Raw genomic sequence first — 23027 nt, forward strand, 5'->3', positions numbered from 1 at the left:
AATTTCCCTTTTCTGAAAAAGCAGAGCGATGACTGAGAAGTGAGAAGAGAAATGGGAAAATTAAAACTATCTGCCCTGGGGCGCCTGGGTGGCTCAGTCGTTAAGAGTCTGCCTTCGGCTCAGGTCATGGTCCCAGGGTCCTGGGATGGAGCCCCGCATCGGGCTCCCTGCTCAGCAGGAAGCCTGCTTCTCCCTCTCTCCCTCTCCGAGCTTGTGTTCCTTCTCTCGCTGTGTCTCTCTCTGTCAAATAAATAAAATCTTTAAAAAAAAAAAAAAAACAAACTACTTGCCCTGCAGGACCCGTGGCTCTGCGGGGGGCCGTCCTCTTCTACCGCTCCCCTCCCCCAGCGTGGTGTGATCCCCCCGCACTCCCATAGGTGCCCCCAAGGAACGACAAGAAAGCATGGTGCCCTTAGCTTGATGATCCTGCCTGAACCTGGGTGTGTTGGACAACCAAGCAATGGAAAGCAAGGGTTAGAGGTTCGATCCGTTTACTCACTAGCATTTTTCCCTCCTAGAGCATCAACCCTCCACAAACCGTGTCTAATGCGAGCCTGGACAAATCTGAACAGAGCAGTGGGTCTCCACGGACTGATTTGCCCCCCTGACAAGCTGCTCCGGCCGAGCGGCTGACTGCGCAGCTTCTGGAGCCTAGCTGTCTGGCTCTGATTCCCAGCTCCGCCCCCTGACTAACAAGCCCGGGGACTTTGGGCCAGTTGCACAACCTCTCCATGTCTTGCGTTCCTCATCCAGAAATGGGGCTCGATCCCTACCTTGTAGGATTTTACAAAGAATAAGTTATTTAAGACATTAGAGAGTGTTCAGGGACATTCCTGGCACATAATAAGCTCTCCAGGCATTGCTCTTGTTACTATTACTAGTTCTACCCCAGGGCAAGTAATGGAGCATTTCTGGCTACATTTGCTCAAGAAAAACATAATGGCCTCATAGAAAGGAAGGAAGCAGCTTGGTGTCCTGGTAACGGGGCAGCTTTGGAGTCAGGCAGCCCTGTTTGACCCTTAACACAGCGACTTGTGTTGAGTGACCTCGGGCAAGTTATGAGCCTCTTTGAGATCCAGTTTTCTGTTTATAAAAATAGAGACAGTAACACCTACCTCCTAGGGTTCCCGGGAGGCTCCAACGAAATACTGTGTGAGAAAGCACTTGACCCTCGGTCAGCAGCCAGGGAATGGGAGTTATTACATGGTAAACTGGTCACATGAATAAAGAAATCCATTAACTGCTGAAACCACTTATGACCACCCTATTCCATACAACTGACTAAACTAATTCCAACACCTAGGATTTTTTTTTAAAGATTTTATTTATGTATTTGACAGAGAGAGACACAGCGAGTGAGGGAACACAAGCAGGGGGAGTGGGAGAGGGAGACGGAGGCTCCCCGCTGAGCAGGGAGCCCGATGCGGGGCTCGATCCCAGGACCCTGGGATCATGACCTGAGCCAAAGGCAGACGCTTAACGACTGAGCCACCAAGGCGCCCAACACCTAAGATTCTTAAAAAAAAAAATACAGTGTTTTGACTTCGGATTTTTCAACTTTATGATGGTTCAAAAGCAATATGCATTCAGTAGAAACCATACTTCAGGGGCGCCTGGGTGGCTCAGTCGTTAAGCGTCTGCCTTCGGCTCAGGTCATGATCCCAGCGTCCTGGGATCGAGCCCCGCATCGGGCTCCCTGCTCAGCGAGGAGCCCGCTTCTCCCTCTGCCTGCCGCTCCACCTGCTTGTGCTCTCTCTCTCTGTCAAATAAATAAATAAAATCTTAAAAAAAAAAGAAACCATACTTCATATTTGGAATACTGGGATCTTTTCTCAGGCTAGCGATATGCAGTACAAGACTCTCTCACAGCTCCCAGGCAGCCCCCGCCCCGCCCCGATTACGAGGGTAAGCAACCCCTCTACTTACAACCATTCTGTTTTTCACTTTTGGTACAATTCAATAAATGACATGAGACATTCAACATTTTCTTATAAAATAGACTTGATGTTAGATGATGTTGCCCAGCTGTAGGCTAATGGAAGTGTTCCTAGCATATGTAAGGTAGACTCGGCTGAGCTGTGATGTTCTGTAAGTTAGGTGCATTACATGTATTGTCGACTTAGGATATTTTCAACTTTCAATCAGCTCGCAGATCCCACATTAGTGGAGGAAGTACTGTATCATGAAAGAGTACAGGATAAAACAGCAGTCTCTGTACATTCTTCTGTCTGGTGTTAAACTTGGTTTGCTGTCTGGATTTATAAATCACTCATCACCCCTACCCCCAATTTAGCCTCTTTTCTTTATCAATCACATTTTTGTTCCAGCATATGCATGGAGATGTGGGATTTTACCAGGTTTCATAAAGGAACTATGATGAAAGTACTCCCCAGACGTCGAGATTTCAACCTCCAGAGGATATGAAATTCTGTGATGAAACGAAGGTCCTTAGGGCATCACAAGCAGGGCAGCGGTGTCGCTCCGTGTCAGGGATCACGGATTCTGTGACACTGTATTAAAACCGTGTTCCAAGGGGAGTCTATGACAAAGAATGAGCAGCCCTGGAGTTGTGCAACAGTATAGCTCTGATCCCCAAACACAGGAAATAAGCTCCACTCACTCAGACTTGGACTCTAACCCCCCTTACTTCTCATGAGTCAGACTCCGTCTTCCAAGCCTTCATTTATACTTGCTGAGGGAGAATGTGTTAATCCCTGGGTGATCTAGTCATGAAGAAGAATTGCAGAATCACCCATTCTGAGAGTTGAAAGACCTGCACAGGTCATCGGGCCAACCCTCTGCAGTGCCCCAGGGGAACTTGTCAGCGCAGTTCCGATTTGCCTTTTGTTGGTAGGAAAACCACTTCCCGGGAGTGTGAGCATTCCCCCACCTGACCTGTCATTCTCCCAGCAGGAGGGTGGGGAAAACCAGGAGACATTAAACACCCTTTGCCCTTGGCCTCCTCCACCAGCATCAGTGTTTGAAGTGCCTAGGTGTGACTCGCAGGATTTCCTGAAGATGCGGGAGAAAGTAATGATGTCACCACTCAAGGTGCGGTGAGAAGGAAAAGAATGAATCCAAACACCAGTGGAGGGAGATAATGGAAAGAAATGATTCCAGGAACGCTAACTAAGCGGATGTTCCTTTGCTTTTATGCTTTCACTTGCCCACACCCCACTCGCTTCTTCCGCAACAGTAGCATCGAAAAAGCACTTTAGAGCTAAAAGTCATCGACAAAATTACCTCGTCCTGCAGCTCTCAGTTTGCAGTTGAGGAAACGAGTCCCAGATGTCAGGTAGTACAAAGCATCCAGGAGAGAGGATCGATCCAGAAGTCACTTAGGTTTTCAGCTGCCTGTAGAAAGAGAGAGAAATGTATTCGGGTCAGAGTAAGTGGTATTTTTTAACTCCATTATATAGATAAAGAAGTTAAGCTCAAAAGTAAATGGTGATGCATTTCTTCTCTGGTTCTTATACTACTCTGCTGGGTTGGCCATTGCGTCAGGGCTTGAGCTAAAAACCAGAGGCAGCTTCTATCAAGCAGTTCCCTGAAATGGAAACTGATAGTTGGGGGGGCAAGACATGGTCCCATCCTTTGACTCTTGGGGTAGAAGGAAAGCCAGCGTCCAAGCAAATGTGAATCTACATTTCACTGTTGTTTCTTTCTCTGCACGCACACAGGCACACAGGTGCTCACACAGCAAGTGGCAAGAACAGACATCTGCAGTGAGAACACGTTTTTAAAAAATATTTTATTTATTTGACAGAGATCGAGAGAGAGAGAGAGAGAGCATGCAAGCACAAGCAGGGGAAGCAGGAGAGGGGAGAAGCGGGCCGGGCTCCCTGCCAAGCAGGGAGCCCGATGCGGGGCTTGATCCTGGGACCCTGGGATCATGACCTGAGCTGAAGGCAGCCGTTTAACGGACTGAGCCACCGAGGCGCCCTGAGGACACTTTTTTTTATATCATACCTGTGCCCATCTTTCTCAATGTCACCTTTTCTCCCTCTGTAAATTAAGGATTATGATGATGTCCTTCATATAGCATTGCTCTATAGTAAAATAAAATCATGAAGTGTGACTGCTTTTTAAACCATGAAGCAGTAATTCTTCAGTAATTTGGTTCAAGAACGTTCTTAAGAATTTAATGAATGCTAAAGACCCTCACCAAAATTCCCACATGTAGACATGAAGTTTTGCACATAATTTCAGAGGGTTCACAGAGCCTCTGAAGACCTCAGCTTAACACCTCCTCTGAAAGTGCTTACCAAATGTGTAATATTCCAGTCTAAACATTCCAGTCTGAAAGTTCCAGAATTTTTCCAACTTGGCATGAACTAGGTGTGTGACATTCATTTATTTGATAAACCTGGACTTGGCCCTTACTAGGTACTGGGTCTGTAGGGGCACAGACATCCTTATCTTTTAGGAGTTAACAATCCTAAAGGTGTATTAAAGCCAAAGAGTTCCTACACATGCATTGTGTCAACTGAGAAGGTCACTTCACTCTGATATCTGGCTTTATAGCTCCTGTCTGGTTACTCTGGTCAGTTAGAGGGCAGTGTGGTCACAGCTAATTTGAGACAGGAAACCTGTATACAAAATGTCAAGGGATGTTTTCCAGCTTTATGAAGGTGTTCTTTTCCCCAGAAAGATCGGAGTGTGGACAACCAGAGGGAAGCTGTGTTCAGCTTTGGGTGAAACACTATTCCTCACAGTCCTGGGGTCTCCTAGTAAGAACCCTTCATGCCAGTAAAAGGACATCTGTAAACATCTGCCATTCTTCCACATTCTACTAAGTAGAATCTCGTAGATTATTGCTGCCAAACTAGAGAATCAAATATTTCTGGTCATATAACCGCAAATCAGAAACAGGCATTTTCACTATGAGCAAAGGTTTTCTTTTTTCTTTAATTTTCTTTCCTTTTAAATTCCTGCCATCTAGGTTTTAAATTACTCCACCATTTTCAAGTTTGAGGAATCAGAAAAAAGCATATTTTCATTATCTGAAAATAAGGATAATAATTGTGACTTCTGCATTTAGTTGTGAGATTACATGAAATATTGTTTTTGCCATTCAAATTCCTTTAGTTTTTTTTTAATTTTTTATTTAAATTCAATTTAGTTAACATATAGTATATTATTAGTTTCAGGGGTAGAATTTAGGGATTCATCAGTTGCATATAACACCGGTGTTCATTATATCAAATGCCCTCCTTAGTGCCCGTCACCCAGTTACCCCATCCCCCCACCTCCACTCCCCAACCCTCATTTTGTTTCCTAGAGTTCAGCATCTCTTATGGTTTGTCTCCCTCTCGCTTTTTATCTTATTTTTCCTTCTCTTCCCCTATGTTCATCTGTTTTGTTTCTTAAATTCCACATATGAGTGAAATAATATGGTATTTGTCTCTCTCTGACTGACTTAGAAATAAGTCAGCATAGCATAATACCCTCTAGTTCTATCCACACTGTTGCAAATGGCAAGATTTCATTCCTTTTGATTGCTGAGTAATATTCCATCGTGTGTGTGTGTGTGTGTGTGTGTGTGTGTGTGTATGTACACATACCACATCTTCTTTATCCATTCATTTGTTGATGGACATCTAGGCTCTTTCCTTATTTTGGCTATTGTGGACATTGCTGCTATAAACCTGAGATATTTTTAATCAGGTACTCAGAATTATTCCCGGTACTTAGTGATAGCTCAACAAATGGTAACAATTATGATTATCATGACCCCATTCCAGCTGTATCCTTAGCTATTGCCAGAGGCCGTGATTTTAGCAGCGATGAGAAACATGTTTTGTTGTCACTGCTATTCTCCAGAATATTATTTTAAAAATACGGCCACTAAATTTGTCTGCAGAGATGTTAATCTTTGTGATGACTGAGGCTTGATTTTCCAAGCCAGATTGAGAGGTATATTAACTGGGTTTTATAGGGGAAGCAGGTGGGATTTGGGGAGAGCTGGCAAGATGTGATAGAGGGTGAGGCTTGGAAGTCAAATTAGAAGTGAAGAAACAGAAAGAGAGAGATGATTGATCCTCACTGGGAGTGCCTAGAAGACAATTAGGAAAAGGCGAGAGTAGAAGGCAGCAAATAGGTGCCCTTTCCCTTATGAGGAGGGAAATAGGACCGATGGTCTCACTTCATTGGGGATGGTTTTGACTAGAAACTGGATTGCAAGAATAAAACAGAATTTCTGCATGGAGGGGGATTGGAAAATGGTGACATATGCCAAGGAGAACTGACGTGTTCTCATAAAATCCTGCCCTATCCACCTAGACTCGATGGCTGCCTTTCCTACGTGCACATAGTTTGTAACAAGTGTTTTCCACTTGGAAGGAAGGTCTAATTCTCTGTAAACAGCAGAGGAAGGTTCTGATGCATCTAAAGAGGAAAGAAATGGAAGAGTACAGTTGGTGAGATCTGTGGTGCTGACAACATGACCTCAGGAGAGCCCTTTTCTGTCTTGGCCCAAGCCCTAACCCATGAATGGAAACACTGGAAATGAGCAGCCACAGGAATTCAGGGACTGCTGGGGAGCTCATTCATTGGTGAAGCCGTCCACCCCCACCCCCACCTTCTGGTCTGGCCACAAATACGTGAATCACCGCGGTGGCAATGCTCACAGACGCTTGCTGGCCAAAGATCCATTCAACCGCCAGCGATGGAAACATCCTCCGGCGCACCCTCAGCACCCAAACTCTCCTGCACTCCTCGGGTCTGCTCCGCCTTGCCAGCTGATTTTGCATTTTCTCTCTGGGCCTACGTGCGGAGGTCCTCAGAGACAATACTTAGATTCATGTCTGGAATGCTTCAACATACCATCGAACCAACTCCCACTCTCATTTTTGCCTAAGGGAGAGATTCACAAATGCCCAAGGAGCCCTCCGGCCACCAGTGAGCCATGTCTTCTGTTTTTAATTACGGGCCCTTGGGTGAACCGCTGCCTTCCATTCACCTCTGACCCGTGGTCAGACACGTGGCCGGGAGTGTTGCCAGATGGAAATTGTTAGTGAAGATCCACATTTAACAGGATGTTTGTGACCTAAGAACAGCTTAGGTCTTGGGCTTGACTTTTGTTTAGTATATGAGATCAACCTTGTGTGTGAAATCTTGTGTTTGGATGTGGCTTGGCCTAGGGAAGAGAAAAGAAACCGTCCCCTCCGAGTTCCTTTACAAGCTCCTGGGCCAAAAGGAGGATGGGGAAACCAGTCCAAATATTAGGGCCTAAAGGTCTGGGAAGGAGTCCAATGCCCAAATAAACATTTGCACTTGGGTCCGAAGCCTTGCTCAGCTACGCTGTCATACACCTTCCTCTCCCCATATGCTGACATCCCAAAGATTATGAAGACAACCTCTTTTATCTCACAAGACCCCATCAATCAAATATTCATCATCTGCCTGTCCTCAATTTGAACATTTCATTGCTCTAAATCAAGGTCGGTTGGAGTTTCACCAATATATTCCCCAATAACTGAGCTAAAGTGCCCATGGCCTGCATGAGTCTGTACAACCTCAGGGGGCAAGGATGCTGGAGAATTGGATTTCCTCATCCCCAAGATTTCCCAAGCCAAAAACACACATGAAAAACCGTACATATACTCTTAGCTTTCTGGGCATGCAATTCTGCCCACAGCCTGCTGCTTTGGAAAGTTTTCCCATCAACCCCCTGGGTTTTGTTCCAGCTCTACACTGGTTATCTTTTGCCACTCTGTTCAGCAAGTGTTTGGGCAGATGGATGCAAATCAATGAAACACACATGGTTTATATAAGACGGAGATTAAGGACCCTGCTGCCTGGGGTATGCCTGACCCGAGATCGCCATGAGTGTCCTCGTGGTTTAGAAGAGAAAGATAAATCAACCCATAGAATCTAGTGTTGTGTTTTAGTTCTTTCATTTTCTTAGCTTCTCATATAATTTCACAAACCTGACTTCACTTGCAAGTATTCCAACATAGCATTGTAGAGAGAGAAGCAGGATCATCAATTCATAACGGGAAGCCTGGGGCGATGAGAAAGACAGGCCAGAGCCTCACAGTCGAGAATCCCCGGCTGCATCCAGAGGCCCCTATCTCCCTCAGCAGAAGGTGCTTCCTCTGGGCAAGGTTCTCATTACATCAACAATGTATTTTCCCAGATACCAGCCTCCCTTGGGATGTAGAAACTGCCTGGGGAAACATTTATCATCCCCAAGCAGGAATTTAGGTCTTTGCCCATTACATTTTCTTCTAATTTCCCCGTGTGTGTGTGTGTGTGTGTGTGTGTGTGTGTGTGTATGTGTCCCTTTTTCCTTAGAGATTATCAATTAGTAAGAACTTGCGGATTTAGCTTGACATTTATTTGTTACTATTTTTAATGCAAATGTTAAGTGGCTGTCCTCTGAGAATCTGTGACTTTCCTGTTATATTTTATTTCCAGGAGCAATGATTCTCTTGGCGTGCGCACGCACCCACACACCCATCCCCCCCCCCCACACACACCCTGTTATGAGACTATAGAAACACACTTGGGAAAATGCTGGACAGTGTACTAAAACCTTTTATGTTATTATAGGAATACTGTGACAAAGCTTGTATTCCTGTACCCATTTCACAAATGCAAAACTTGGGGCGCCTGGGTGGCTCAGTCATTAAGCATCTGCCTTCGGCTCAGGTCACGGTCCCAGGGTCCTGGGATCGAGCCCCGCATCGGGCTCCCTGCTCAGCAGGAAGCCTGCTTCTCCCTCTCCCACTCCCCCTGCTTCTGTTCCCTCTCTCGCTGTGTCTCTCTCTGTCAAATAAATAAATAAAACCTTTAAAAAAAATGCAAAACTTATTCAGAGATATGAAGTGACCTGCTAATGTCAACAGAGCTAAAATTAGAAACCAAAAGTAAAAATCTGACTTCTCAACCCAGGAACTTGCCAGTATATGCTGTGAGACTCCTTATGGAAGATGAGCAGAGAAAGGTAATGTTAAAATCCTAGTCCCAGTGGGCTAATCAAGGATCTGACTGCCCACAGAGAAGAGCCACCTCAGCACAAAACAGTAACTGGTCCAATTCCAGTAAGCCAGAGTCGAGGCTGGGGAGGCCCTATAGCAAAGACATGGAGCCTAACAGCTTTGTGGTACCCTGGACCTCTCCCCAAGGCTCCTCACAAACCAGTGTGCACCTTTTCCCGGTGTTCTGGTATAGCTCAACCCACTCAGGTTGGTCAGTCAGCAATCCTGGACCTTGAGAAGGAAGAGTCTGTGTCTAGGTAAATGTATTCACCTAGAAATCTCATTTCCTAGAGCTGCTGTAAGAGTGACATACACTGGCTGGCTTGAACAACAGAAATTTATTGTCTCATAGTGCTAGAGGGTAGAATTTCAAATCGAGATGTAGACAGTTTGGTTCCCTCTGAGGGCCAGACGAGGGAAATTCTTTTCCATGCTTCACTTCTTGGCTTCTGGTGATTTCTTCTTTGTCACGTGGTGTTCTCCCTCTGTGTGTGTCAGTCTTTGTGCCCAAACTCCCACTTTTTATAAGGACACCCGTCGTTCTGGACTGGGGCCTACCCTAATGACTTCATCTTAATTTGATCATCTGTAAGAATCCACTTACAAAGAAGGTCACATTCCCAGGTATTGGTGGTTAGGATCTCAGCATCTTTTGGGGGACACAATTCAATCCGTAATAATAAAGACCGTGTTTCTTCTTGAAAATCATCTTTTACTCTGAAACCATCATCCCTGACATAGCTACTTTGGTTTCACCTACCTCAAACATAACGATTAACTTCCTTTTATAAAGATCGACTTTATCCCATTAGGTTTTTAAAATTTCTGTATTTTGACAAACGACCCTTTGGATTCAGTACAGAATACCCCACGGCTACCCCCCCTCCACAAAGAGATAAATGCTCCCCTAAAATACAAAGTTGCTATCATTTGGGGATTTTTACTTCTGTCTTACTTGTACTATAAACTCTGTTCACTCACATCGTGGAGAACAAGTAACATACTTAAAATGGATCAAAATCTACATTATTATTAATTATTATTATTATTATTCAGAAGGAGACCAGGTTCAGACGAAAGTCTTTTCCAACGTGATTCTGGAAAAGTTCTACACTTTGTATTTTCCAAAGGATTTAACGTTATCTTTCGGATTTATGTTTTAAAATAAATTGCTTTTATATTTTCTATAGTAGAAGAAAGATTTTTTTAAAAAAGGGGGGGCGGAGGAGGGGGAAGGACTAAGAAGAAGGGAGAGAAGAGGAGGAAAAGGAAGCCCACAAAAGGGCGCGTGTGCAAGTGCCTGTGGCTACAGGTGTCTGGGATGGTGTGTTTACCCCAAGCCTGGAAAACGCTTTGAAACTCTGTCAGCCATCTGGTCTCTGGGCTCAGAAGTGCCTACATCATCCCCGTCCTAGCCAGACCCTGGGAATGACTTGCTTCTTACAAAGCAGTCTGTGCCAGGGACCCAGCCAAGTCTAAATTCTCTCTCTCTCTCTCTCTCTTTTTTTTTATTTGCAGTAGCATTTTTCTCACCTCAGATTCACAGGTGAAAGTATAAGAGGACATCCATCCACTGTAGCTTTCCTCGTCAAAGGGCTTCCCTATAGGCCGAGAACGTCTCTGTTTGCCTTATACATCTCCAGGCCTCAGGGCAAGACAGTATTTCTTTACAGAAACACCTCACAGAGCCTTTCTCCCCACGCTTTCTTCAGAGGCCCTCCACTGCACCGCCACGGGAGGGCTGGGGCCCGGGAGGACTGTAGTTTGGGTTTTCTCCACACAGAGAGAGAACGCTTAGCTGGGGCCGGCAACCTCTCCTCTGTCCACACCCATTCGTATGTCGATCAAACACCTCCGATTCCCAGTATATTTTCCCTGGGTTTAAGCAGAGAGACAAACAACTACAGTAAACAGATAAGTACTTACTTTCTTGCTACCGGGATTGAATTGGTGAAAGCCGGAGACCAGTCCTTGGTGGAGACAAGCGGGAAACTCAGGGCTCTGACAGCGTTACTCAAAGTGCAGCCTGAGAACCACTTTCAGCAGAATCAACTGAAAAGCTTGTTAATAAAAATTAACCAGGTTTCCCAGATTCTGCTTCAAACCAACATCATCAGAAATTCTTGGAGTGGGGACTAAGGAATTTCATTTTTATTGCTTCCCGGGTGCTTTCAATGCACAGTAAGGTATGGGAGCCACTGCATGACCCAAATGTATGTAAGCAGCCAAGGCTTGTGCGAATATGGATCCCAACATGTACCTAGGTGTCCCTTGAGGACCCAGAAAATCAGTGACTTGTCACGTCAGTTTAGAGAAAGTTGGACTTTGGGTAGGGTCTTCCTTGACTCCTGACTTCTCTGCAAAGTGCCTCTCTGTACCTCAGTGCTTTCTTCAGCACTTTGCATGCCCTCCATGCTATTGGATTGTTGTGATCGATTTACCCAAATTCCTTTTTCAGGCAGAGACAGTGGCTTATTACCTCTGTGGCTTTCTATATCCTTGCCTGGCAGAGCTCCTGCCTAGTAAAACTTTATTGATTAAATAAATAAACATAGCTGCTTTACCCCTCAGAAACTTAGCAAGCAAAGGATTTGTGTTTGATCTCAGTAAACTATTGGGATTCACGATAGCGCAGGTTTAAGACGAGGCCAGGTCTGATTGGACCTTTAGCCTTATTCCTAAGATCCCTAAACAGTAGAGTTTCATCACAGATGCTACCACCATCATCTTTCTTTTTTAATTGATGTACAGGTTGCACACGATGTGACATTAGTTTCAAGTGTACGACACAGTGATTCAACGTCTCCACAAGTGTAGCTCCCATTGGTCACCATGCAGACGCCATTACAACGCCATTGGCTGTATGCCTTATGCTGTGCCTTCCATCCGGGTGCCCTAGCCATTCCGTAACTGGAAGCCTGTACTTTCTACTCCCCTTCACCCATTTTGTCCACCCCCCACTCCCCTCACCTCTGCAACCACCAGTCTGTTGTCTGTAGTGATAGGTCTGGTTCTGCTTTTACTTTTTCACTTGTTTTGTGTTTTAGATGCCACGTCATCTCTTGAGTTGGAAACTTGTTTCTGCACTCTCTTTTCACCCCAGCTTCGAAAGGATATGTTGCTAGCAGGTAGCAGGAAGGGGCCCAAATGGCTGTTAGAGAGTTGCAGATGCTGTTTAGTTGCCATATAGACTCAGTACTCAAGTGCCCTGTCCACCTAGCCAAGGTCTAGGAAACCTACCAAGGCACTAGGAGGATGCGGCTCTCCGCATCTTGCTGCTCCCTGTTCACAGGGCCCACAGACTCAACAGAGGAAGAAGGCCAGTGCCCGGGAAAGCCCTCAGGCTTGACCGCTCCTCCCTCCCTGTGGAACACTCCTGGGCTCTCAGGTCACCTCTGTGAGGGGCTGGGAGGCGTCTGGCGGCGATAGACGATTGCAGGAATGAGATCCACTGCACGTGTTTCTCCGAACTTGCTCTTGCTGCAGAGTTCCGCCCTGACTAGTGACCCTTCGGGGATGGTTTAGTGGTTTTGGAAATTAATAAAGTCAGAAAGAAACAAACAAATGTGATCATCAGTCCTGGTACTAGCAAGCGCTCTATCTCCAGGAAACTGAGAGGGGACAGGAAAATGCCGGGCTTGAAAGTGTTGAGTGGTTTGGCACATCTGGCTTGAGATGTGCTGACTGAGGAAGTGCCAGGACCAGAAATTTGAGGAGGAATATGGGGTCCTGGGAAAGGGCACCTCCCCCCGGGGCTTGGGGTGGTTTTCAGGGCTTTTTTTTTGTTTTCATCTTGAAAAAGAAAAAAAAGAAAGCTGAAATAAAGCTGACTTGAAATAATTTCAGTCATGTGCATATCCTAACTCTGGCACATTCTTTGTCCTGTTAACGTCTCCTTATTTCAAAGAACACTGTCAATTTATAAGGCCCAAACTTCATGGTGTTTTTAATTTAAACAGAGGGTTTTGCCAAACCTAGCCCTAAGAAAAATATTTTCATTATCCAGCTCTCTGATCGACTCCGCAGCTCGGGTGTGGTTTCACTCTCCAGTTCAGCAAGGTTCTGGCTGCTCAGCAGCAAACCCCGCGGATGGCCTTGAGATGTGAACAACACTGCCGATGCTTGCATCTGATATGAGAGACACGCCATAGGGAGTGGGGTGCAGAAGCGGGAGAACCAAATTAAGATTTATATTTAATAGTGTTATATGTGCTACAAAGCAAAGGAAGGTTTGAATCATAACAATTCCTAATAATTATGAGAATCATAGCTATCAATTATCGAGCACTGACTGTTGCAGCAGCCTACCCTGGTGGCTTTATGGATGCGTCATCCTCCCAACAACCTTAGGAGTAGATACATCATCATCATCATCATTATCACCATTTACAACTATAGCAGAAGAGCAGACAGATCAAAGGAAGGCGGCTTGGCCTCTCATTTTGTCAGCTGCATGGTGGGTCCACACCCTCAAAAAACAAGCTTCAAGAACCCAGGTCTAATCTCCCTGCCACATCCCCCCCACCCCCAGAGATTAAAAAGGTGAGTAACAGTGGAAGCAAATCACATGGAAGGGCATGTAAATGACATTCTAGAAAGACTAACAAGTGAAGAAGTAGGGGCTGAAGTTGCAGAGTGTGAGGACTGAAGGTGGGACCTGAATTTGCTCTAGCCCGGAGCACTCTGGCGACAGAAAGGTCTTAGAAAGGGGTGGGGAAACCTAAATGACAGATCTGGCAGATTTTTGGCAGCCTCTCTCAGACTTTCTTCTAACTGTACATTTTTTTAACGTTATGCAATGCATATGCATGCAATCTGGTTTATCCCGAGGATGGAGTAGAATAAGCAAAAAAAAAAAATGTTCTTATAAAACTGGGTATAATGAAATTTTGACCTGAAATTTGACCCAGAGAATAATTATTGTAGATATGTTTTTCTTTAGCAAAGAAATTAGCAGGGTTCTTGTATTTTTCCACAGTTGCATATTTAGGAACCCATTTATTTCCTATTGCCAAATTAGTGAGAGCCCAGAATTCACACTGGCTTTATGAAAATGGGCACTCAATTCTCAAATAAGGTGTTTAAGTATGCCTCATTGCTATGCTATAAAATTCGCCCTGAAAAATTCTCAGAGCTGTTAGTGCAAACTTTGGAACACAGCTCGTTTGCAGAGATACTGAGCTCCCCGGCATCAATGCCAAAGGCAGGGGATCCTGAAGCATAGTGTAACTGCACAGAAAAAGTTCCTGGGCCAAGGCACATAAGTAACCAGAATGAGAAACCCCAGTGATTGCTACGTGAGCATGCACTCTTGAAGAACAGGCCTTATTTAAATGTGGATGGGTCAAGTTGTCTATACGGTTGGAGTGTAGATGGATCTGGGCAAGAATCCCTGCTGTTATATAAACTTTCCTTGGTTCTAGTCTAAATCTTTCTTTGTCAATCAAGTGGAACTAGGGAGGAAAGGGAGTAGGAAAAGGAAGAAGATAGAAAAGCAAAATCTCTTTCTATAGTATGGTGCATAGGTCAACATTTCATTTTATGGAAAGTCCCTTTCTGCTCTTATACCGTATTTCCAAAGTATTTATGATTTATGGGTTTTTATATCTGTTGTACAAGCCAAGTTTTAATTTACTCTCTGAGTTCACATTCCTCCAATTATGCCTCACCCTCCAAGTTGATCCAGTTGGGATCTCCCATCAACATTCTGGAAAGTCCAGCTTCCTGAGGGTAAATCTTCCCCTGCCAAATACTGAAATCAACTGTACCTTATCTTAGAAAATATGAAGGAAGGGATTTGTAATGATTCATAAACCTGGATGTAAAACTCAAAGAATCTAGGCCAACATAACAGTACAAAACAGTCACAGTTCACCCTCGGTGTTGCACAGAGCCTTCACCTTTCCTTAATTATGGGCAAGTTTAATGCATTCTGTCCAAAGATGCTTATGCTGAAGACACTTAAGTATATTGCTAAGGAAACCGAAGATAGATTCTTAGCCTTAAGGAGCTTATGGTCAAGCTAAGAAACTCTGGAAAGCGCATATGGTTTAGAAGCCAAAAGAAGGAAAACCTCCAAAAGGCATAAAAAAGAGAAGACGGAAAGGTAAGCCAAGAAGTAGTCTCATGCAATGACACAGGAAACCTAGACAGAAAGGCTTTGACGGGAGGCAGCGTCGTGTCCCATGGGAAGCTCTGAGAAACGGACTCCTCTATAAACATAGAGGTGCTTGCTAGTGAAAGATACCTCCACCATGCACAGTAATAAGGAACTCATTATTAAAATGGAGCCATTATGCTTTTCTAAATAAGGATTTATGGTTTTTTTCCTTTTCTTTCTTTTCTTTTTTCTTGTAAAATAACCCCAAACACGCAGAATCTAATTTGAAGTTAATATCTAGCTCTAAAATTTAGGCTCAGAATTTATGGTATTTCTTTTCTCTTGTTTTCTAACAAAGGGACATTTAGTATGGTATCATAAATCAGACCACTCTTCTCTCAACTGCGAATATTTAGAAGAACAGAAAGGCCAAAGGCACTCTGGTTCCAGATTACTAGAAACAGCACTTTCCTTCTCTGTTCAGCTTTATGTGATTTCTTTCGATCGTGTTCCATATTTCTTTTTCTTCAAAAGGATGCTGGCTTGTGGTAACCCTGGCATGCATCATATTCTCAATTTGTTGTTTGATGCCATCTGTTTAACACAATAGAAAAGAATTAAGAGTCCTATCGCGTCAGCTGAATTCATCTGATCCCCCTCCAAGGAATATATGGCACTACTCGACAGGACAAAAATCATGGGTGTTAGATCCTTCAAGTAGTTTCAGACGGGAAACATCTGTTTTACCCAGTATAGATGTTAGGTGCTCTACATCATTGCCCTGCCCCACCCCACTTTTTCTGGTAAATGGACTGGCTTCTGGCAAATCCAGACCACTTGATGAGCCCTAGAAAGGAAATTTAAAAAGCACAGGAGTCAGCAGAATCTTGTGGAGAGCTCTGGACTTGCATGCCATCACGCAACCAAGCTACTTCCTTGAAGGAAGTCATATAACCTCTCATCTTAAAAATAGGGTTCACTTATGTACCCCCCAAATTCATATGCTGAAGTCCTAACTCACAATACCTCCAAATGTGGCCTTATTTGGAAATAGGGTCTTAACAAATGTAATCAAGTTAAAATGAGATCATTAGAATGGGTGGACGCCAATATGACTGATGTCCTTGCAGAATGGGGACATTTTGACAGGGACACACATAGAGAGAAAACACCAAGGGAACATCCTACAAGGTAAGGACAGAAGGATGGAAGGAACAGATCCTTTTCTCACAGCGCTAATAAGGAACCAACTTTGCCGGCATCTGGGTTCCAGACTTCTAGCCTCCACAACTGTGAGGCAATAAATTTCTGTTGGTTAAGCCACCCCGTTTGTGGTACTTGGTTATGGGAGCGCCAGCAAGCTAATACAGATCCTATTATAGATCCACCTCACTGGGCTGTATTAAGGATTACAGAAAACATGTCCAACCTGGTTTTAGGGCTGAAACTGCCCTTCCTATAGAACCCTGCACTTGACCACAGTTTCAATGAAATTGGAAGACCGCTCATGCTCTCACGTGAAGTACACTTTGGCTCTCATTAGGATGTCTTTGGCCTTAGAGTCCCTCATACAGAGTATCTCTACTTAGTACCCAGGACTCAAAACAGGCCAAATTGGTCCTAAGAAACCCAAGATCCATTCTGAATCCCTAAAACAAGCATGACAATTGTTGCATAGCCATAACGGGACAGAGAGATCTGTAGAGATCAAGGCTTCTCCCCAGTTCTCTTCTGTTCTCCTATCCATTCTTCTCTACCTACAAATTTCCTTCACTCACAGAGTTCCCCACTAACTTCCTTTAGCTTCTGGGCTGCCCATTAGGCCACTCCTACAGCCAATCTTTGGCTACTTTTACAAGATTGGTTCTCATGCTTCAGTGGCATCACAATTACCTGAAGAGCTTGTCAAACTCGGACTGCGGAGCCCTCCTCACAGACCCTCTGATTCAGGAGGTCGGTGGGAGCACTAGCAAGTTTCTAGGCCATGCTGATACTCTTGGTCTAGGGACCACACTTTGAAAATACCTGATGTATATATCATCAGACCTTTCTGCTTCAGTTTTCACTGATTACTCATGGACAAACTTTCAGGTTCCCCAAATTAGTTTTACTTATTTATTTATTTGAGTAGGGTTGACACACAAGGTTACATTAGTTTCAGGTATATAACTTAGTGATTTAATGAGTTTATACATGATGCTACATTCACCACAAGTGTAGCTACCGTCTGTCCCATTACCTCGCTTTACAATATCTTCGACTATATTCATTATGCAGTGCTTTTTATTCCCATGACTTCTTCACTTATTCATTTCATAGCTGGAAGCCTATATACTCCTCTCCCCTTCATCTATTTTGCTCAGTCCCCCTCCTGCTCCCCTCCCCTGTATAGCCATCAGTTTGTTCTCTGTATTTATAAATCTGATGCTGCTTTCTCTTTGTTTATTCTTTTTTTTTAGACTCCACTTATGAGTGGAATCACATGGTGTTCATCTTCCTCAGTCTGACTTATTTCACTTAACATAATACCCTCTAGGTCCATCCATTGTTTCAAATGGCACAATTTCATTCTTTTTTGTGGCTGCATAATATTTCATTGACCATATCTATATCTATATATATATATATATATATACCACATTTCCCTTATCCATTTGTCTGTCAGTGGACACTTGGCTTACTTCCATATCTTGGCTATTGTAAATAATGCTGCAACAAACATATAGGTGCACATATCTTTTCAAATCAGTGTTTCTGTTTTCTTTGGGTAAATGCCCAATAATAGTGGAATTATTGGATTATATGATATTTCTACCTTTACCAAAATTGATATTTTTAAAAGGGCTCAGACCCAAATCCTCTTTCTGCCTTAGGTACATAGGTCCCTGACCATCATATATACTTAGGGTAATTAATCCAATCAGCTGTGGCCAATGAAAGATTTGGTATGTGTCCCCACCTTTAGCTACTTAGTGTCCCACTCCTTCTGTAGATTTTATAAGTGGAGCCATGGGTCAAGGATTCTGCCATGTGTCTAGTCTACAAAATGTGAGCCCAAACCTTATTTATAAGTCAGATATTTGTCGCAGTCAGTTCTCAAATGTTGACTTCCTACTATACATTATTAAGAAGTACAGCATTTCAGAATCCTACTGAACAACATCATTCAAAGGGGAAAGTACTTCCTAATTCTAACTCAGGATGCCCAGAACTCTCATCTCACAGAGATTCTTCAGGTAAAACTGTGCTGGGTTATGGCAGCCTTGTAGTTTTGATGGCAAAGGGATGGACCTAATTGCAAGAGCAGCATCAGAAGTAGAGACAAAATCTATAGGGGATATTTGTAGGTGTTTTATATGTCAGTACATTAACTGAGTGTGTCTTTACAAGTAGACTATCTGTTCTTTTCTGCATACTGAATCTCGGTTTTCCCTTGGGCCAAGCATAGAGCGGTAGACATAGTAGATGTTTAGTAAGTACTTGATTGATGAACGAATGGTCATTACCCTTTACATTTGTGGAGTAACTTAGAATCTTTCCATTGGCATCATCTCTCTCACCATCATAATGTATGAAATTTGCTCTGAAGACATTTTTCAGCTTTTGTGATTCAAGCTGACATCCTTGTGGCCCAGTACACGATGAAAGAAAAATTTAATTGCTAAAAAGAAGTTCAAAATATAACTTCTTTACTTATTTCTGAAGAACTATGGAGGGAATCTATTGACCATGGTGATCACTTCTTTAAATTTCCTTGTCTCTCGCCACTGCTTTCCTTTTCCCAAACCTATCTGACACTCCCCAGGAAACTTCTTTCTCACAGCTCCAGCCCACATGCCTCTCATCCTTCCCTATCCTTCCCCCTTTCCTCCAATTTTGTAACAAACTCTGTATTATGGGCCTTTCTAAGCAAGGTTGCCAAGAGTGTTTGGAACACTCACACTGTGCCCCAGTACTAAACTTAAGTGACAGTTTTATTAGGATCTCCTCAAACAGTAGCCTCACCTCAAAAGCCCCTTCTCCTAAGATTCTTTACTTCTACTGTCTAAATATATTTAGCAAATGACAATTGAATTTCTTCTCTGTAAACAGTCACAGAAAGATTGGGCTCATGTGGATGGTAGAAATGATCATTAGTTTTCCAAATATGATTCAACTTAAATCAAGAATTTCCTTCAGCCTTCTGCTATGCAGATACATTCCTTTCTCCCCACACTCTCGAATCTCAAATTCTTAAGCAAAGAAATTTTGGGAACTGTTGTTGTTGTTTTTTTTAATCTAGGAAAGAATCCAGAAAACGTTGCTTTTCTCAGTCTTCATCTTGGTGCAGATGAAATACAGTCTTCTGTATTTGAAGTATGAGGTGGCAGCTGTAGACAGAGACAGTATTGCTTCTAGCACCAAATTACCCCAGTCAAGGGCCACAATGCGAGCTGCCTATTCTGAATTTATCAAACAAACAATGACTTAGTTCTGTCTCTCTCAGGCAAAAACTCTGTTTACTCATTTAGTTTCTCAGGAATGGGACAAGATACAAGGCCAGGGCCAAGATAGGGTGAGATTTGAAGAAGAGAGACAAACTATAAAGCTAAAAGTCACTATTAGCATCAAAATGACAGTAATAATAGAAGGTGGAGATATGCAATGACTGCCCTTGCACTAGATCACAAATGTCCAGACTTCTAACTAAAAATGATCTTAGGTAAGTATGAGACCTATTCCAAGCTAAATGGTCAGTCTCAGAAAGGACATCAGGCTCCTGGCAACTCTATCAAAACTTGAGCTGGTTTCATAGTTCACATTTCCCAGCTGGAAGATGCAAAGTGAGAGTGGAAAGAGAGTTGCCTGTGCCTGCCTGACCCCCAGAAATGTTGACCACTCTTTGAGTTCCAGAGCTCAAGTTCAACCTTTTAAGATTCCTCAACCTGGAATGCTCTCCACCCTCCTCTTTACCATGGCTAATCCTTGCTTATCCTTTTGGTTTCATTTTAAACATCATTTTTTGCCAGACAGCCTCCCCTGACCCTCGCCACTCCCCCACCCCTCCCACTCCACCCCCACCTAGGGGTGAATGCCTGCCAGAGCTTTTGGAGTGCCAGGTACAGATCCTGTAGACTATTCATCACACTTCTGTTCCTGCGTAGTGATTACCTTTCTGATCAGTGGTAAACTCTGTGAGGGCAATGACCCTCTCTACTTTCCACATAATTTTGAACAGGTGCTTATCACATACCAGGTGGTGTATAGAGCTCTGGTTTTGTTCTCAGCCTATTCAGAAAGAAGAGAAATTTTGAAATAGACCGCCTTCTTTTTAAGGTTTATCTATATATGTATCTCCATATTATTTGCATAGTTTGAATTAGTCTTTACATACTAACCTTATGTCACATATAATTTCATCTTACGAACAGTTTTGGTTTTTATTTTTCTTCTTGGTTCTCTTTCTTTCTTCTCCTCTGACCCAGGACGGTACTTTCTAAAATTCAAAAGCTCTCTGCGCTTCAGCATTCTGAGAATTCTTGCTTTACATGTTTATTTCTAGAAACTGTGCTCGTGTGAGTTCTGAGGTCTGTGGCTTCAGCCTCAAGGTCATGGGAAAACCCTTACTGTACAGAAGGAGGTTTCTGGAGTCCTCCAAAGAATATGTGCAATTGGTTAATCACAGAGGAGTCAATTCTTGATTACCTTCACATAAAATACTTCTCTCTCAAATGAGTAGCCTCGACAGCAATTACATCTAAAATGTCCACTTTGCTTTGCTTTGGAATTTACTTCTATTCTTCTTAGTGACAAGTTATTTAATGAGATAGAATAGAACAAGCATTGCTAGGAAGGAACTGAAGCAGAAGCAAGGTTAGGAGATAAGATGAAATATCTCCTTTAATTGGATTCAAGTATCCAAGTTCAGATCATTCAGAACAAACTTGCAGATCAATCAGAGAACACCCAGGGAGAGAAACATTCATAACGATGAATGTACCTGCACTCCAGAGACAGACAGGTGTCCTTCTGATTTAGAGATTAACAAGCTATTGGCCCTTAGCAAGAGTCTAGAATTGAGCATTAAATAGTGCTTTGTGGACGGTTGGGTCAGAATAACTTACCTCTGTTCCAAAGGATTAAAATCAAGTTTTGTCAAACTTAAGACACTGGGTCAGATGAATACCAAAGAGGATTTCAATTTTTATTTCAGTAAGGCTCTTAACAAGTTTTGTTATTATATCACTTTAAGAACCCGATGGTAAACTGAGGACTATATGGAAACATAGTGGGGGGGATTGGGAGTTGAATGAACAAACATATTAAACAGAATTGTTTAGTGCATCCATGTCCTTTAGAAGGAGTAGTCTCTCTAACATGTCATAGTGCTCCTCCTGCCCCTTATCATGTTGACAATGAGTTAGATGACATTTTTTTTTCAAAACTGCCAAAAGCATGAAACCGGGAGGGAAAATATGTTGGTTAATGGAATCAAGGTCAAGATTGAGAAATATTTTAACAGGCAATAAATATAATCACCAACATTCCACAAACTTATGATTAAGGACACATGTAGGAACAGTAATTTTTATTAATCAAGTAATCTATATTTTGTTTTAGAACAGTAAGAAAATACAAACAAGTAAATAGAAGAAAAAGCTGTCAGGTGGTAGTCATTAGAACTGTCCCAAAAAATTAGTGGTAAGTGCGTGGTAAGATTGCACTTCCTTACTGCCTTTGACATGTGACATGGCCTTATGATTTCCTTTTAACAACAAAATAACAGAAATGTCATGCAGCATGTGCAAGTTGTCCCATCCTTTATTCCTGTCCCAGTGGTAACAGAAGCTTCTGGAGCCTCCATCTGTCTGTGTTTCTCTTTTCTCTGTGTCTCTCGTTTCTCTCTGAAGACAGCCTCTTCAATTGAGTGAGAGTGATGAGTAGGCCCCCTCTCTCACAGTATGCATTGGGATATAGCATACAAGAGAACTGATCTCTTGTTGTATTAAGTCACTAAGATTTGGGGAGTCTTTGTTACTGCAGCAAAACCTAACCTATTTTGACTGATAAAACTAGTATTTCTGAACACAACGATAAGAAGTGTGTTTGTAGTACTCTATTTTGTAACATCCTGATTCACTTTATTATACTGTAAAGTAAGTATATTTCTACAACATCAGTTTTACAACTGCAGGGTAATAATAGTTCACCATTTGGACATTGCATTCATTACTGAGCCAATCCCTTATTTTTAGAACTTATTTTTCCTATTATATTATAATTAATGTTATGATGACACTCTGTTCATAACTTTGATATTTACTTGGGATAAATTTAAAAAAGTGGTATTATAGGAAAAAAGATTATTGCCTTATTGGGCTTTTATCATATATTTTTAAATTATACTAAAATAAGTACTACAAATATACAGTCCCAGCTGTGTGCAAGAAATCCTGTTTTGTCAGATACTTTTCTACACAGGATATTGGCTATTTTCACATTCACTAGTTTAATTTAGCCAGCACATTTAGTAGCTAGTTTGTTTGAACATTTCATCACATGTTTGAAGACCATTTCACTTCTTTGTTATACAATTGTTCATGGCCTTTTTCTTATGTCTATTTTAGCCAACTCATAAGGGCTCTTGAGATATTAAGTCTACTAATCTTTATCATATATTTTGCAAACATATTTTTCAGTTTTCTAGTTTTTTTAATATTATTTATGATTTTTTGCCATATTGAAGTTTTAAATTTTAGATTAAAAAATATAGCAGTCTTTCCTATGTGACTTATGTCTTTGAAAGTCATACTTAGAATACGTCCTCAAATATCCAAATAAAATAGAATATTCTCCTCTAGTACTTTTATTATTTTTTATACATACTTTTGAATCCATCTAGAACTTATTTATGAATATTGACTATAATAGGAATCTTTTCTCATCCCTTCAAGAAAAAAAGA

General features: G+C 42.6%; 1 protein-coding gene and 1 long non-coding RNA gene across 7 annotated transcripts in view; one reads left to right on the forward strand and one right to left on the reverse strand.

The window, feature by feature from the left end:
* The window catches only part of PHLDB2 (pleckstrin homology like domain family B member 2), a 215374-nt gene that overhangs the window by 22561 nt on the left and 169786 nt on the right, over positions 1 to 23027 (forward strand). The window lies entirely within an intron of this gene.
* Positions 1116 to 11004, reverse strand: LOC141374193 (uncharacterized). Its single transcript, XR_012380883.1, has 3 exons — positions 10911 to 11004; positions 3244 to 3354; positions 1116 to 1211 (listed from the first exon to the last, which is right to left on the reverse strand). It is a non-coding gene; the product is annotated as an uncharacterized lncRNA (long non-coding RNA).

This window comes from Callorhinus ursinus, unplaced genomic scaffold, assembly GCF_003265705.2.
Source record: "Callorhinus ursinus isolate GAN/ISIS: 27379988/994484 unplaced genomic scaffold, GSC_fseal_2.0 scaffold1, whole genome shotgun sequence".
Lineage (NCBI taxonomy): Eukaryota > Metazoa > Chordata > Mammalia > Carnivora > Otariidae > Callorhinus > Callorhinus ursinus.